The sequence below is a fragment of the Lycorma delicatula genome, chromosome 5 (assembly GCF_047948215.1).
Source record: "Lycorma delicatula isolate Av1 chromosome 5, ASM4794821v1, whole genome shotgun sequence".
Taxonomy (NCBI): Eukaryota; Metazoa; Arthropoda; class Insecta; order Hemiptera; family Fulgoridae; genus Lycorma; species Lycorma delicatula.
Window position 1 is genome coordinate 11,545,896 of NC_134459.1, and position 14,429 is coordinate 11,560,324.

A 14,429-nucleotide genomic window follows, 5' to 3' on the forward strand; every position below is an offset into this window, starting at 1 on the left:
TTTAAACTATATAATGTATTAAAATTAATAAATTACAACAATTATTTAAATAAATAACGTTATTAATATAACCGGAATTATATTTTATATATACAACATTCGACATAATTATGTAAAAAAATATAATCAGTGGACACGTGTACTGTCAAGTTAGACAGGTTTTGTACCGCAGTTAGGCATTTTGTTCGCCCGAGTGAACCGCAATAACACTACTGCCGTACTCTAATACAAACAAATTATTTAAAATAAACCAAAACAAATTGATTTTATCTGGACGTGAGTTTACAATAGGCAAAATTATATATTTACAAAAAGAAACTAACATGTATGAATAATTAACAAACTCTGAAATTTTATTTTATTTCTAGGAATATAAATAATTAATTAAAAACTAATATTATAATATGTTTACAATTATGAGATTTTAGTGTTTGCAACCATCGTAATTAAGCGATAATTTACGCAAAAATAAAAATACAAAATTTTATAAATAATTATAACAAATAAATGAAATCTATTCAACATATTCGATCCAGGTCATTTCAATTTTTAAAACTACGATCATCAGTTGACAGAAAAGAATTAATTAAAAATAAAAACAGAATTGTTTTTACCGCAGAGTTTAATTTTCAATAGGTTCTAATTTACTGAAACCATAAGTAAATTTGAATAAAAAAAAATTACATGTAGAGAGTTTCAACTAAAATCCCTTAAAGAACGATATGTTTATACATATCTTATACAGTACATATATGTGTACTGTATATGATATGTATAAGATATTTTTTTTTTTTTTTTTTAATATATATAAAATAAACATAAATAAGTACAACTATACATAAGTATACTATACAATTATGAGTCCAAGGAACACTGATAAAGTTCAAAACGTAAAAAGCGAACAAAACACAAAAAAAAATCTTATCAATTCCACAAAGAATAATTAATCAAACAAATCAAAAAACCAACAAAAGTGACGCAACGAAATTAAGAATTTCGACGATGCACAACCACCAGGAAGGCGTCGTTACAGATTTAATATATGCAGTCACTTTAGGCGCCTATGTACAAAACTGAGATAATTAAGTTAATTAAATAACAGCAAATTAATTAATAACGAAACTAAAACTTAGAAAGATATTTCCTTAATATCAGAAAATTATGTTTGTAATAAAAATTAGTATTAATTCTTTTTATTATACTCCTAGGTTCTACATCGTTTTATGTAATATAATTATACCCGATTAATTAAAATGTTCAATTAGCGTCAAATATACAAAAACAGCTACATATTTATGAATAATCAAAAAGATAAATATAAAATTCACCTATATGGAATAAATTTCGATGATTTTATATCTAACATAACCAGTGTATTAAAGGTTTACAGATCAGATTAAAATGTCAAAATTTGTTTAAACTGAAATTAAGAAAACGGTGTAGCATATGCGTAAAGGTTAAATAATGATATAGAGTAGTGTTATCAGCCGTAATTATTTTCATTCCTTATTTGAATTACAAATCTGGATAGTGTTCAGTAATATAAATACCAAATCCCTACAAATACAATCACTTTCTCTTCTTTTTTTCGAACAGTTTAACGAAAATGAAATGGATTGTATTCCACCCGTTTACAAAATATTGAATTCGAGACCGATGTGATACAGAGACCAACATGGTCAATCACTGAACTAACAACTTTATTCTTTAACTTAATAACCTCCTAACTGACGTAGATGTAATGCGTATTCGCGATCATCGCGAAGTAACACGAATTCGGTTTTGCTGAATATAGCAGATATGAATTATAAACGCCACACTTCCACCGGTAAACACATTCATAAGAGGTGTGTGAGAAAAGTAATGAGGTTGGTCACACTGCAAACGAACTGGCAACGCTGTGTCTACCGGTCTGTGTTAGACCGGTTTGTTCATCCCTTCCACATGCTCAATACAAGTTTCAACTCCGTTCAGCCAACACATTATTTTTGACAGTGCCATCAGTGAAGTTGTGTTTTTGTTGTGTGTTATGAAAATGGAGCATCGACATTTAGAGCGACGTTGTCCAATCAAGTTTTGTGTTAAACCTAGGGAATCCCCGAGTGTGACCTTTGAAAAGTTCAAACTGGCCCGTGGGGAACATTGCTTATCAAGAGCACAAGTTTTCCGCAGGCACAAATCATTTTTGGAAAGCTGACAATCCGTTGAAGATCAGCCTCGCTCAGGGAGACCTTCAACTTAAAAATCTGACGAAAACATTGAGCGTGTTAGGGTTCTTGTGAGATCATACCGTCGTTTAACAATAAGGATGATGAGTGAACAGTTAAATTTAAACGCTTTCATCGTACATCAAATTTTGACAGACGAATTAGACATGCGAAAGGTTTGTGCGAAATTGGTGCCAAAAACCTAACAACGGAACAGAAGGATAATCGAAGGATCGTGTGCGTTGATCGTCTTGAAAGGATTGATAACGACCAAGAATTCTTCAATCTTGTGATCACAGGTGATGAATCCTTGTTATTTGAGTAAGATCTTGAAACAAAGCGGCAATCCGAAGAGCGGTACACTCCATCATCTCCTCGACCGAAAAAATGTCGAATGAGCAAATCAAAGATCAAAACCGTGCCGATCTGCTTTTTTGACAGTAGGGGTATCGTGCATAAAGAATTTGTTCCTCCAGGATAAACTGTCAACCAAGTGTTTTACAAAGGTGTCCTTGAGAAGCTCAGGAAAAGAGTGATTCACGTAAGACCAGACATTGCAGACAAGTGGATGCTTCATCATAACAATGCCCCGTGTCACACGGCCATTTGTATCAGGGAAATTTTGACCTCAAAACGCATTCCTACGGTTTCTCAACCCTCTTATTCGCCTGATTTGAGTCCTTGTGACTTTTTCCTTTTCCCGAAAATGTAACGTGTCTTAAAAGAACTTCATTTTAGAACTCTGTAGAACATTCCAAAGACTGTGACCGACCGGTTAAAAGCCCTACCGGTTGAAGCCTTCCAGCGATTCTACCAGGAGTGGGAACAACGACTCCGCCGGTGTATGGCTGCCCAAGGGAACTACTTTGAAGAGGGTAATATTGTTGTTTGGAAAAAATAAAAACTTTGGCAAGTAAAAAGTCAGGCTCATTACTTTTCTCACACACCTCGTATTTATTAGCATAAATTATTGTTATTTTTTTTAGTTATTTTCATACAGTCTAGAATACTCTACCAGAAATCTCCTGAAAAAATAATAATCCTACAGAACCTAGCCAGAACCTGAACCCAGGCGCTAACCCGGGACTCCTAGGGGGACTACCTCAAGGCCACAGAGCTCGCTTCGCTCGCCATTCCCGTATTGCCAAGGAGACCGGCGCCCTGGACACCCGCAGAGCTCGCTTTGGTTGCTACTCCTGTCTATCCAGGTACACTCTCGATCCAACAGATCACAGTTATTCGGAAATGTTATATCTTTGCAAACAAACTTCCGATTTTCAAAATTCAAACGGGGTGTTTGCTATTCTATCTATCTAAACTATTATATAAAGAAGAAGAGGGTTTTTGTTGGTTCGGGATAAACAAAATATTACTCTATTACAAATCTCCCCCGTTTCAATTCTGAAACTCTGATGCTTGTTTGTAGAGATATTATTATAAGAGCAATCCATTTCATCTCCCAAAAAAGCGTCCAAGGTACCCCGTTTGTTACCAGTTGATGGTGATGATCGGTCTAGTCTCCCACAAAGCCCATTCGCCACCTCACCACTCTAGCCTCACATGCAGTCCCCGCGGGAAGCCCACTATTATTAAAACAATTTTTTTTTTAATTTATTTAATATTATTGTATTTTATTTAACGTATATTTAATTCTATTATTTCTGTAATATTATTTATTCGAATCATTCAGTTCAAACCCAGCTCACACAGTAGTAGAGACTCACAGTTTATTAAATCAATTCAATCATTAAAGTTTGTGCTTCAACGGGTAATCTCCTCTACCACATATATATATTTTATTTTTTGAGATTTTTCAAGATGAAATATATCTAAAAACCTTCTCAGTTATACCAAGAAACATGGATAAAAATATAGTTGCTATTGATCGAATATAGTTGCTTTTGTTCGGGACAAAAGAACAAACAAAAACCCTTTTCTTCTTTATATAATAGTTTATATGTATATATATATATATATGTTTAAATAAATTTAAAAAGTTTAAAAAGAAATTATATTATACACAAAATCGTCAGCCCCTCACGTTTTTTAATTATCGTACGTTAAAAAGTAACGTTTTTCAGCGGTTTTTTTTTTGTTGTTGTCAGTCGTGTTTTTTAATTTTTAATACTTATCTCTTGTTTTTAACGAGTAGTGTAGCCTTGTCATTTATCTCAGTTTCCAACTTTCATCTGATCTGCGTTGAAGTTTTGGACAGACTACTGCATTTGCCGGACACATGGTTCTAAGACAAAGTAATAGTTCCCAGTTTTTCAATGGTTTTTAAAATAATTTCCTAAAACTACATTCGAGATATTTACCTACATTACCCGCACAATGCAACCCGTTGTTTTCACTATTGGTTCACATACTGGTATTGAAATTTATAAATAAATTCTTAACTCTTAAACTGAAAGATTAAAAATATTAGGATGTATTTTTTTTTCAAATGAAAAATAATAGTGACTTCTAGAAGAATTTTTGTAACTATATAGTTAAATCAATGTTAGATTTTGCAAATATAATACATTTTATAATATAATTAATTTTGCAAACTAATAAATGACAATTTGAGCTAGCCATATTTGTTTTCTTACTCAAGTTTTCTTAGTACCTAATTATCCATAAATGAATAATATCCTTTAGGATAAGAGACAGTAGTAACTTAATGCGACACATTTTATAAGATTAAATGAAAAATAAAAACAAAATGTTTTGCGTTTTATATTTATTTTATAAATATTGGTATATTACCTATTTTCATTACTTTAATGATTAGATTAATTCTATTCAAAAATAAAATGTTTAATCAACTGATGAAAATCTCAACGTAACGTAAATAAATTTAAAAGATATTCTTTCGTATGGTTTAATTTAATTTTATTTTTTTTCATAACTTACGGTTATTCAGTGAAGATAAATAAAGAAATAACAAAGAGAAAAAAGAAATACGAAAGTAGCAAATAACAAGAGATGAAGTATATTCACGGCCGCAACAAATTTGCACATTCAATCTTGTTCTCCGTCCGTACGTCTAGCCGGTTGGATGCAATTGCAAGCAGCATTGGGCGCGCACACTGATGGAATCGTACATTTTTAATGACTACAACACTTTTCCGGATTTCCCTTGCTCGACATCTACCATTGTTAAAGCCTGCTTACAGAGTCATTGTGGGTTCCAATTGTTGATGAATATTAAACCGCATTTGTTATATGTAACCGGAGCGGTAAATTTCATTTCCACGAACCATAAAAAAAAGAAATGCATGAAATAATAACATACAATTTATGAAAGAAAGTAATTTTTTAAAATCACAAAATATGATTAAAATATGTGCGTATAATTTTTTTTTTCTTTTATCAAACCAAATGACGTTTACCATTTCAAAATGTTGTCCAGAAACAAACAAACTTTTATATACACAAAATTAAAAATAAATTTCCGGTTAATGCCAATTATCAGAAAAATTGGCACAAATACAATATAACATTGTTTAAATAATATGTTTTTAATATAAAAAATATTTTTCACGTTTTTTTAAAAATATATTCCATTATTCACAATTGATGTGCACCCTAAAATAATAAAAATTAGAAAAGAAAGTTCTAGAAGAGCAATGGAAAAAATACGGTAGAGCTCAACAGGAAACCAAACAAAATTTCCTGTAAAATCCGAGCCCATCAAAATAGTGAATTTGATATAGCATTAAAAATTTCTTAATATTACCTATAAAAAATGATACCACACAATCGTTAATAATAAAAATTATAAAATAATCTATACAGTTATTTTATAAACATTCAATTTTTTAGATCGACATCAAATATAAAATATATTCAAAAAAATGTAATATATTTTTTTTTTTTTTAGATTTATCATCTTTAAATACCTTTATACTACATTCTTAATTTTATTCATATCTCAAGCATGGTGACCAAGAAAAAAAGGTCTTATGCAAATATCTGTGTCATGATAAAAACAAAAAAAAAACACGCAGAGAAACTATTCAATTAGGCTGCTTCTGAGAGTGAGGTAGGCTCTCTGAAATGCACGAATTTATTGTACACGTATATGGTTTTATACTAAATTTTCCGACAATTTTCTTAAATTTTCATTGAAAAAAATATTTTCAATATTACATTAGCATCATGATATATATAAAAATAATAGTTTAATAACCACTGATCACGATAAAATATTTAAAATCATCTTAAGTTATTTACACAAACAACGTAAATTTTCATTCAAAAAATTATTTATTAAATTTACTTATTTTGAATAAAAATAGAATGCGTTAATCAGACAGAATTTTTCTATACAAAAAATTTACTATAATAATAATAATAATATCAATAATATAAAATTTAAAAAATCGTGGAAACCGATAAATTTGGTAAGCAATTACACGCGAATATAAATGAAAAATATAGTGATCAAACAGATAACCTTCGAAGTACTTCAAGTCAATTAAAAATAAAATTACAAAAAAATAAATAATGAAATAATAATTACCTGTTAAATGTTAAAGAAAGATGTAAATGTATACCGTCGCTCTTAAATAACAGGATATTCTTGAAAATAAAATCCTTAAGTAAACCGGAAACTTCAATGATAAATTAGCAAATTTCTGTAAAAATAAATAAATAATGAGATCAAAATTATTTTTAAAACGTGTTATGTATTTTTAATAAATGTCGGTATTAGTTTCTTTATAAAACTGAATTTTACCTCGCGATGTATTTTTCAGCTTCAGAAAAAGAAAAGAATCAATAGCGATAACCTAGAAGGGGTGATGTAAGAGAAGAAAGTCTTTACTTTCGTTACAAGAAATGTAAAGAAGTAGAAAAACGAAAAAAGTAGAAGAATGAAAAGACGGTAGCAAAAAAAAAGAGAAAGAGAAGTAAAGAAGGCGGCGGTGAAGACGTAGGAGGAGAAAGAAGCAAAGTGATAATAATTCATCCCGTGTTTGAGGAATCCACTGGAGATGCTGTGTGCCGTGTGCTGGACGCGCAGTGATGATTTATGGAAAATATTACAACTGTGGGACGTGAAGTAACAATTTCTTGTGGCGCTGGCGTCCCCTGGGCAGCGGGCAAAAAGAACGGGGGGAGGGTCAAGCTTTCACCCTTACATACACATCAGGAAACCACAATGTCATTAGGGAATTGGTTCCGTGGAAAAGTTGCCAAGATGTGCCCTCTTCTAACCTCCTTACCGTCCCTCTCCGCTCTCTTTATCCTCCGACACAACATACTTTAACCGCCCGACCGGAGAGCTACCTCCGGTGTTGCTCGTTCGGTAAACTTCTTCTTCAGGATACGTGGCTTTATCAATGTTTCATTTTCTTCCATTTACTTAATAGCAATACACCGCCGTCGTCTTCTGTACGTACGTTCATAAGCACTTCGTTTAAATTACAATTTAACTATCATAAATTGTACCTATAATAAGATTACGCGGAGGGTTAAATGCTATTGTATTAAAATGTACTTTATTTTAATATGCTAAGTAAACAACACTCGTACGACTATTTATTTCCTGAGATAACGGATCGCTTTATACGAATAGCAAAAAACTTTAATTTCTTACTGCCTTTATAATTCTTATACACCAAGAAAGTTCGTGTTCAAATCTCAAAGAAAATGTAATTTCACATTAAGCCTCGCTTCAAAAAGAAAGTAATATGTTATTAACTTTCACATTTTCACATTAGAAAATTCCATATCGGTTTGAAAACGAGTGAACCGATTTTAATATATTTAATATGCGTGTAAATACGTACTATGCTAAAGACGACGAATAAAAAACCAAACAGGTGGTGGCGTGTCGAAATTATTCTGTCAAATTTGAAATCATATTTTTAAAGTTACATATATTCTTCTTAATATGCAATATCTGTTTAGGTTTCGCCTAGAGGCTGATGAGTTGTGTGTCTGCGGGTAGGTCCAGTCGAACGAACATCTTATGTTCGACTGCCCTGCTCTTGGGGGGGCCAGAGACCGGGCCACCCTGGAACTTAGAGGTCAGGGGGAAAACTGGCCGCTCATAAACGGCGAATCGATGTGGCGAGAGCCGCATTGTCGGACCGTGTGGGGGTTCTTCGATGAGGTTGCGATGTTCAACCGTCATCGTTAGATTTTAAATTTAAATGGGATTTATTGATTCCTTTAGCGGAGCATTGGGAAGTCCTTATCCGAAATAATGGCTGGCCACCAGCCAGTAAAAGCTCCAAGCGCTTTAAATGGTGGACAGGCACTAGCTGGCTGACAGCGACCGAGGCGTGGCGGCTTAAATTGCCGTCTTTTTAACTTGTAACTTTTTTAGTTTTAATTTGTAACAAGGGGTGCGCCTCCCCGATCTAGTTTTAATTTGACAAGTGAGCGGTAGGGACACGTAAACGGCACCCAGCTTAACCGCTCACGCAAGATAGGAGCTCACTAGGAGCATTAGGAATAACGAGGTCGCAAATCTGTTTTGAGGCACAGTAGCCGTTTTTTTGCACGGAACATTTGGTTTATGCTCTAGGGCGACCGAATGGGGTGGTGGCGAGAGAGATGCCAGCTAACCAAAATATTCTTCTTAAAGTTAAATATAAAAAAAACCTTATCTAAATTTAAATACAATACAGAGTGTCCCACGAAGAAAAAAGAAACTTTCATTACACGTTTTACTGGTGAAAGTAATGAAAAAAAGGCATATAAACATAGATCTGGAAACTCTTCGTTTTCGGGTTACGGCTTACGAATGATTTCGTCCAGATTTCAGCTCTTCTAATAAAAAGAAGTCCTACTGTAATTTTTGGGACCAAAATTTAGGACTTACGTTAGCGGTGTGTTATCTAAATTGAGCTGGGAACAAGATAAAACAGGTCCCAGGACATTTTACGATATCCGACGTAAAACTGATAATTCGGTGTCGAAAAATAAGGTTTTTTTTTACGTTTGTAGAACAATAGATTTGTTAAATGACTGATAAATGCGGAAGGCTAGTAAAGAGCATTTATAGAGAATCTAATTTTGAGAAAATTAATACATAAATACAGACAACAAAAAGCAAACAAAAACTTTTAAAAATAGTTTTTTTTATTGAACCAAAACATACGAAAAGTAGATAGAAAATCATATTGGTCTTTCTGTACCTAATAACATAATTCTTGATCGGCTGGTTTACCGCGTCCTACCCAGTTTAAAAAATTAACATTCAAATGATCTCTAGCTACTAAAGAAACATGTGGCGTTACCACCATCGTACTGGAAACTTATTTACAATATAGGTTGTAAAGGAAAATTCTACAAAACAGCCGGCCAATTATTTTTCAACAAATGAACGTATGCATCTTCCGTAATGTTTTCATGGAAAACAAATAATTCCAGAATTCGTCATAAATAATGCCACACCAAGCATTAAACTAGTCTCAATAGTACCATATGGATTATCTTTGCTCCATAAATGACTATTTTTAGAATTGAAGACTCCGTTTCTCATAAAAGTTGCTTCTTCAGTAAATAAAATTGAATTTACCATATCAGCGTTATCTAAAAGCCGATGGCAGAAGTTTAACCACCGGTGTAACCGGTTGGCCACAAATTTTAAACCTTCTGCAGGTAAATATTTTTAAACCGTCTGCAGGCAACCTTCTGAAACGATACGTATTTCTTTCCGAAGAAAGTATCACATTTTTGTTTTTTGACAAACCAGTGAGACAAGAAATTTGCCTTGAACTAGCGCCTGGACTACGGTGAATCACACTATGTTCATCATTAATACGATGATTTACTTGGCGTTCAACAGAAAACGAACACGTTGGAAATGAGCCTTTCGTTCGTAAATGCTGATACACTGAAGAGAACGTTTTTGTATTTAGAATCCGCCTTCCAGGGAATCTCTCCTGATATTCACGTCGAGCAGCTTCAAAATTTCCGTTACAAAAACCATAAACAAAAATTAAATCAGCAGATTTCTCGTTAGAAAACTGAAACGGCATTCTTCTATTACACATATGATAACTTCGTTTATGTGTATGATTATTTGCGACAACTAATTCAAACGAAGTACACAATTTTCATTGTTGACGAGCTGATGATAGCCTACTGCCAACCTACACAATAAATTTGTTTTAAATACTTCTAGTCATACATTTCAATTTAGTTTTTTACGCAATTATTTCATTTTATTGCGTAAATTATTCAGTATACACGGATAAAATATTTTTTATAAATTTTGTGTTTCTTTTAAAAATATTTTCAGCGATTACCTTTTTTGATTTTAAGGAAAACTTGTTAATTGTTTCTTCCTTATTGTTAAGGAAAAATTGTTTGTTTTAATTAATTGTTTGTTAACAAATTTTTAAAATTTCTTATTTACTTTTTATTAGCTGTATTTACATTAATTTTTTCAGAATTAAATTCCCTACAAATTTTTCTACTAAATCTTCCACATTTATTAGTCATTAAACAAAGCTGTTGTAAAATGAACCTAAAAAAAGTTGCTTTTCGACACCGAATTTTGAGTTTTACGTTGGATATCTTAAAAACTACTAGAGTTACAGTTCTGAAACTTATTTTATCCTATTTTCCACATCAAATTACATAAGAAACCACCAACTTTACTGCTTAATTTGGGTCCCAAAAATTACAATAGGGGTTTTTTATTAGAAGATCTGAAATCCGGGCGAAATCTTTCGATAGCCGTAACTCGAAAACAAAGCAGACGTATGTTTATACGAACATTTTTGATTATTTTCACCAGTAGAACATTTCCTGAAAGTTTCTCCGTTTATTTGTGGGACACTGTATATATTACATATATATATATATATATATATATATATATATATATGTGTGTGTGTGTGTAAATAAAAATACCACAGCCTTAGATATATCTTACTTGTTTATAGTGTACTGTGATGAAAGAAATGGATCGTGAAAATGGTGGGGAAAAATTAAACTAAGTTCTTATAATCTACTTGTTTCTAATATTAACATAATCTATAATTCTACAAAGATAATTAATAAAACAAAAACTTGAAATTTGATTTTTTTATGACATAACAACAACAGTTTGATTTCAGATTACTTTACAACTATTTTTTGTTGTAAGTTTTTTATCGAATAAAAGCAATTAAAAACATATTGATAATTTTAATTGTCAATATGTTTTTAAGAATACGCAGGGTCTAGAATCATCCAATTTTAAGTTTTTAATTTTAAATTAAAAAAAAATAACCGATTAGCTTTAAGGTCGATTTTAAATTAAGGAATAAATTAAGTGAATCTCATTATTTTTTTACGACAGTGAGTATTAATAGAATAGAGAAAAGACCCACAAAGATCAACGAAATAAAATAATAACTATTTAAAAAATAAGTAACCGAAACCCCACGAATTTATATTGAATTCTATTATAAACTTGCTGCACTACATTTACAACACATAAGGAATAAATTATAATCTTAAGGCAAAATGTATAAAAAAAAATTTCTAAAATTTAAAAGAAAATCCTGGACATTAAAGGAAACAAAATTAGAATACAAAACAAGTAGAAGGGTGTTTTTTATATACTTTCTCATATCAATTTATTTTGTTATATAGTAACCATAGATTACTAGAAATCAAACACGTTTAATTTAAAATATAATATTTGTCACTTTCAACATAATGCAAGTTGTTCTTCCACAGAATTTTACTGATCAATTTATTCAATTCATTCTTCAATGAACTTAACGTTAGCATTATCGGTAATTATAACGGCACTATATTGCATTTTATTACTAAGGTTATATTCGATTTTGTTCTGTAATTCAATAACGTTTGGGTGGATAGTTAACTAGTACCAGCTGTTTTATTAGATTGATTTCTTTAGTTTTATTAGTGGGTGGTAATGGCACTAACAATTATCTATAAAATGAACTTAAAAAACATCAAGTTTTCAGAATGAAAATTTACTTTTGAAATGCTTTAAAAATTACAGAAATAAAGACAGATCATACAGCACTTTAACAAAACTCACCCTGAGAAACAAAGTAATCTATAAATGTACAAATTTTTTTCAGCTTACGAGGATAGTTAATAATTAAATAGATAAATTATGGCAATAGCGAAAAACTATTTTGTAGAATATACTGAAACATTCTGAAATTCAGGTTGGTACACCTGACATAGAAAATATCAGCCGTTCTAAAAGAATATCTATTATTGTAACAAACTGTTTTTCTTTATTTCAAAAGTTCGGCTCGACTTGAAACGTGTACCGTGGAAAAACAGGATGCTGTGATTTCTAAAGGTGTAAAACCGGCCGAAATCTACTCGCAGATGATCAAAAGGTTTGGTTAAGACTGTAGTATTATCTGTGAAAAATTTTACAAGTGGATGGGGGGGTCAGTTAAAAACAAGTTTTCATCGGATGATCGGTGAAAGTCTCTATAGACTCTTTGCAAGATTGCATTAATGATCTTCTTCGCAAATCGCAAACCGCAAACAAATAACAATTTGGAAAACTGCTTGAATTCGTAGTGCGAGTATATTCTATTATTTATGATAATCTGAATAACCGCAAATCGTGTTCGAGGTGGGTTCCGAGACGGTCGACTCAAAATCACAAAAACAAACGAATGCATATTTTTACGAAACTTAAACGACAGTTTTTAACGGAAAGTAATGTTTTATTTACAGCGCGTAATAACTTTTGATAAAATTTGGATCCGTCAATTTGAGTTCTAATCCAAATATCAGTACGAAGAGGAAACATCCGAGATCGCCCACAAGGAAAAATTCGAAACCTACACGTCAGTCGTTAAAATGATGATGTTAAACGTATTTTGGGACTTTTTAGGCCCAATTTATTATAGTTATTTGAAAGAATAATGTAAAATCAACAGCGAGTACTACTGTAAAATGTTATAAAAAAAAGAAGTGAAATACGCAAAAAGGAGAAAACGTCCTAGTCTTTCTAAGGTGTAATTCTTCTGCAAGATAACCCCCCCCCCCCACAAACGGCTCAACATACACAGGAAGATATTCAAAAGTGGGTTCGGAAGGTGCAGCCACATCCCATATACAGTTCCGATCTCGCACCATTACATATTTTGTTTGATCCTCTCAAAATTTTTAGGCGGCTCCAAGTTCAGCAACAATGAGCGGCTGAAGAAAGCGGTAGAGAAACGGTTCAGGCTGCGAGATGAAGAATTCTTTACTACTGGATTGCTTACAACAAAAACATACATCAAATGCCTAAGTGTATCCGGAGGTAATGTTAAAAAGTAGCGTGAATTTTTTTGTTGTTGAATAAATAATTTGTTTCTTCGATTATTAAATGACCCTCGTACCTCGGAGAATTAGGATACGCATATCATGACGTTAACTACAAGAAGCAAATCTTAGAAATACTAAAAGCTAAGATTTCTATATGACATACTGATGAAAAACATATAAAACGAACAAATACAACGCAGATCAAATATATTAATCAACTCCATATATTAAAGGAGTTTCATAATATTAAGACGAGCAAATTAAAAGGACTTCTACTATGATGGAGATGCATAAATAGTTTCAAAAAGATCTACAAAATAAGAATAATTACTCCGTAATTTATAATAGAATCGTTTATAATTTGTAATAATTTTATAATATTATCAAGTTTCGTCTTGCTTACCAACAAATAAATTAATATTGTAAAAGTCATATATAATAAAACTTCGAATAATTAACATAGCAATAATTTTGCATTTACTGTTCTAATTTAATGGTTACCATTATATACATCTTTTTTTAACAAACTTACAGAATTACAAAAAAAGAGAACAGAATTTTATTTTATATTTCTGTTTCCATCGATAATAAAATAAAAAGAAGAAAAAGAATAAGGATAAAAGAAGTGATAGAAATACATGATAAAGTCCTTTGTTTCATAAGGCAGGACGTTGTTCTACCGCAGCCACAAATCAAAGTCCCTCGGGTAAATCGCCGGTTGAATACAAACATCTTGCATTCAAGTTTTGACCACCCAGTGACATTTCGTTATATTTATGTCCGGCCCTCCATCAATGTTTTCGCAGGTTTAGTTCAGACCATTAGTCTTCGAACCACGCCCCGTAGAAAAAAAGACTAGAAAAATGTCATGTTATTACTAATGTTTGTTATCATAACTGGGATAAACTGACGTGTGAGAATGAAATAGTAAAATTGATTTTATAATTCGTTACAAACTTATAACGTGAGAAATTT

General features: G+C 31.7%; 1 long non-coding RNA gene across 2 annotated transcripts in view; it reads right to left on the bottom strand.

Annotated features, from left to right (window-relative positions):
- LOC142325824 (uncharacterized) overlaps positions 1-14,429 on the bottom strand; it is a 193,586-nt gene that overhangs the window by 39,869 nt on the left and 139,288 nt on the right. The window contains exons 5-6 of one of the 2 annotated variants that reach the window (XR_012756596.1): positions 6,718-6,832; positions 5,068-5,358 (exon numbers count right to left, since the gene is read on the bottom strand). This is a non-coding gene — a long non-coding RNA (uncharacterized LOC142325824). Of the gene's footprint in view, positions 1-5,067; positions 5,359-6,717; positions 6,833-14,429 lie in introns of those variants that run through there. The other variant, XR_012756595.1, reaches the window with a different exon arrangement.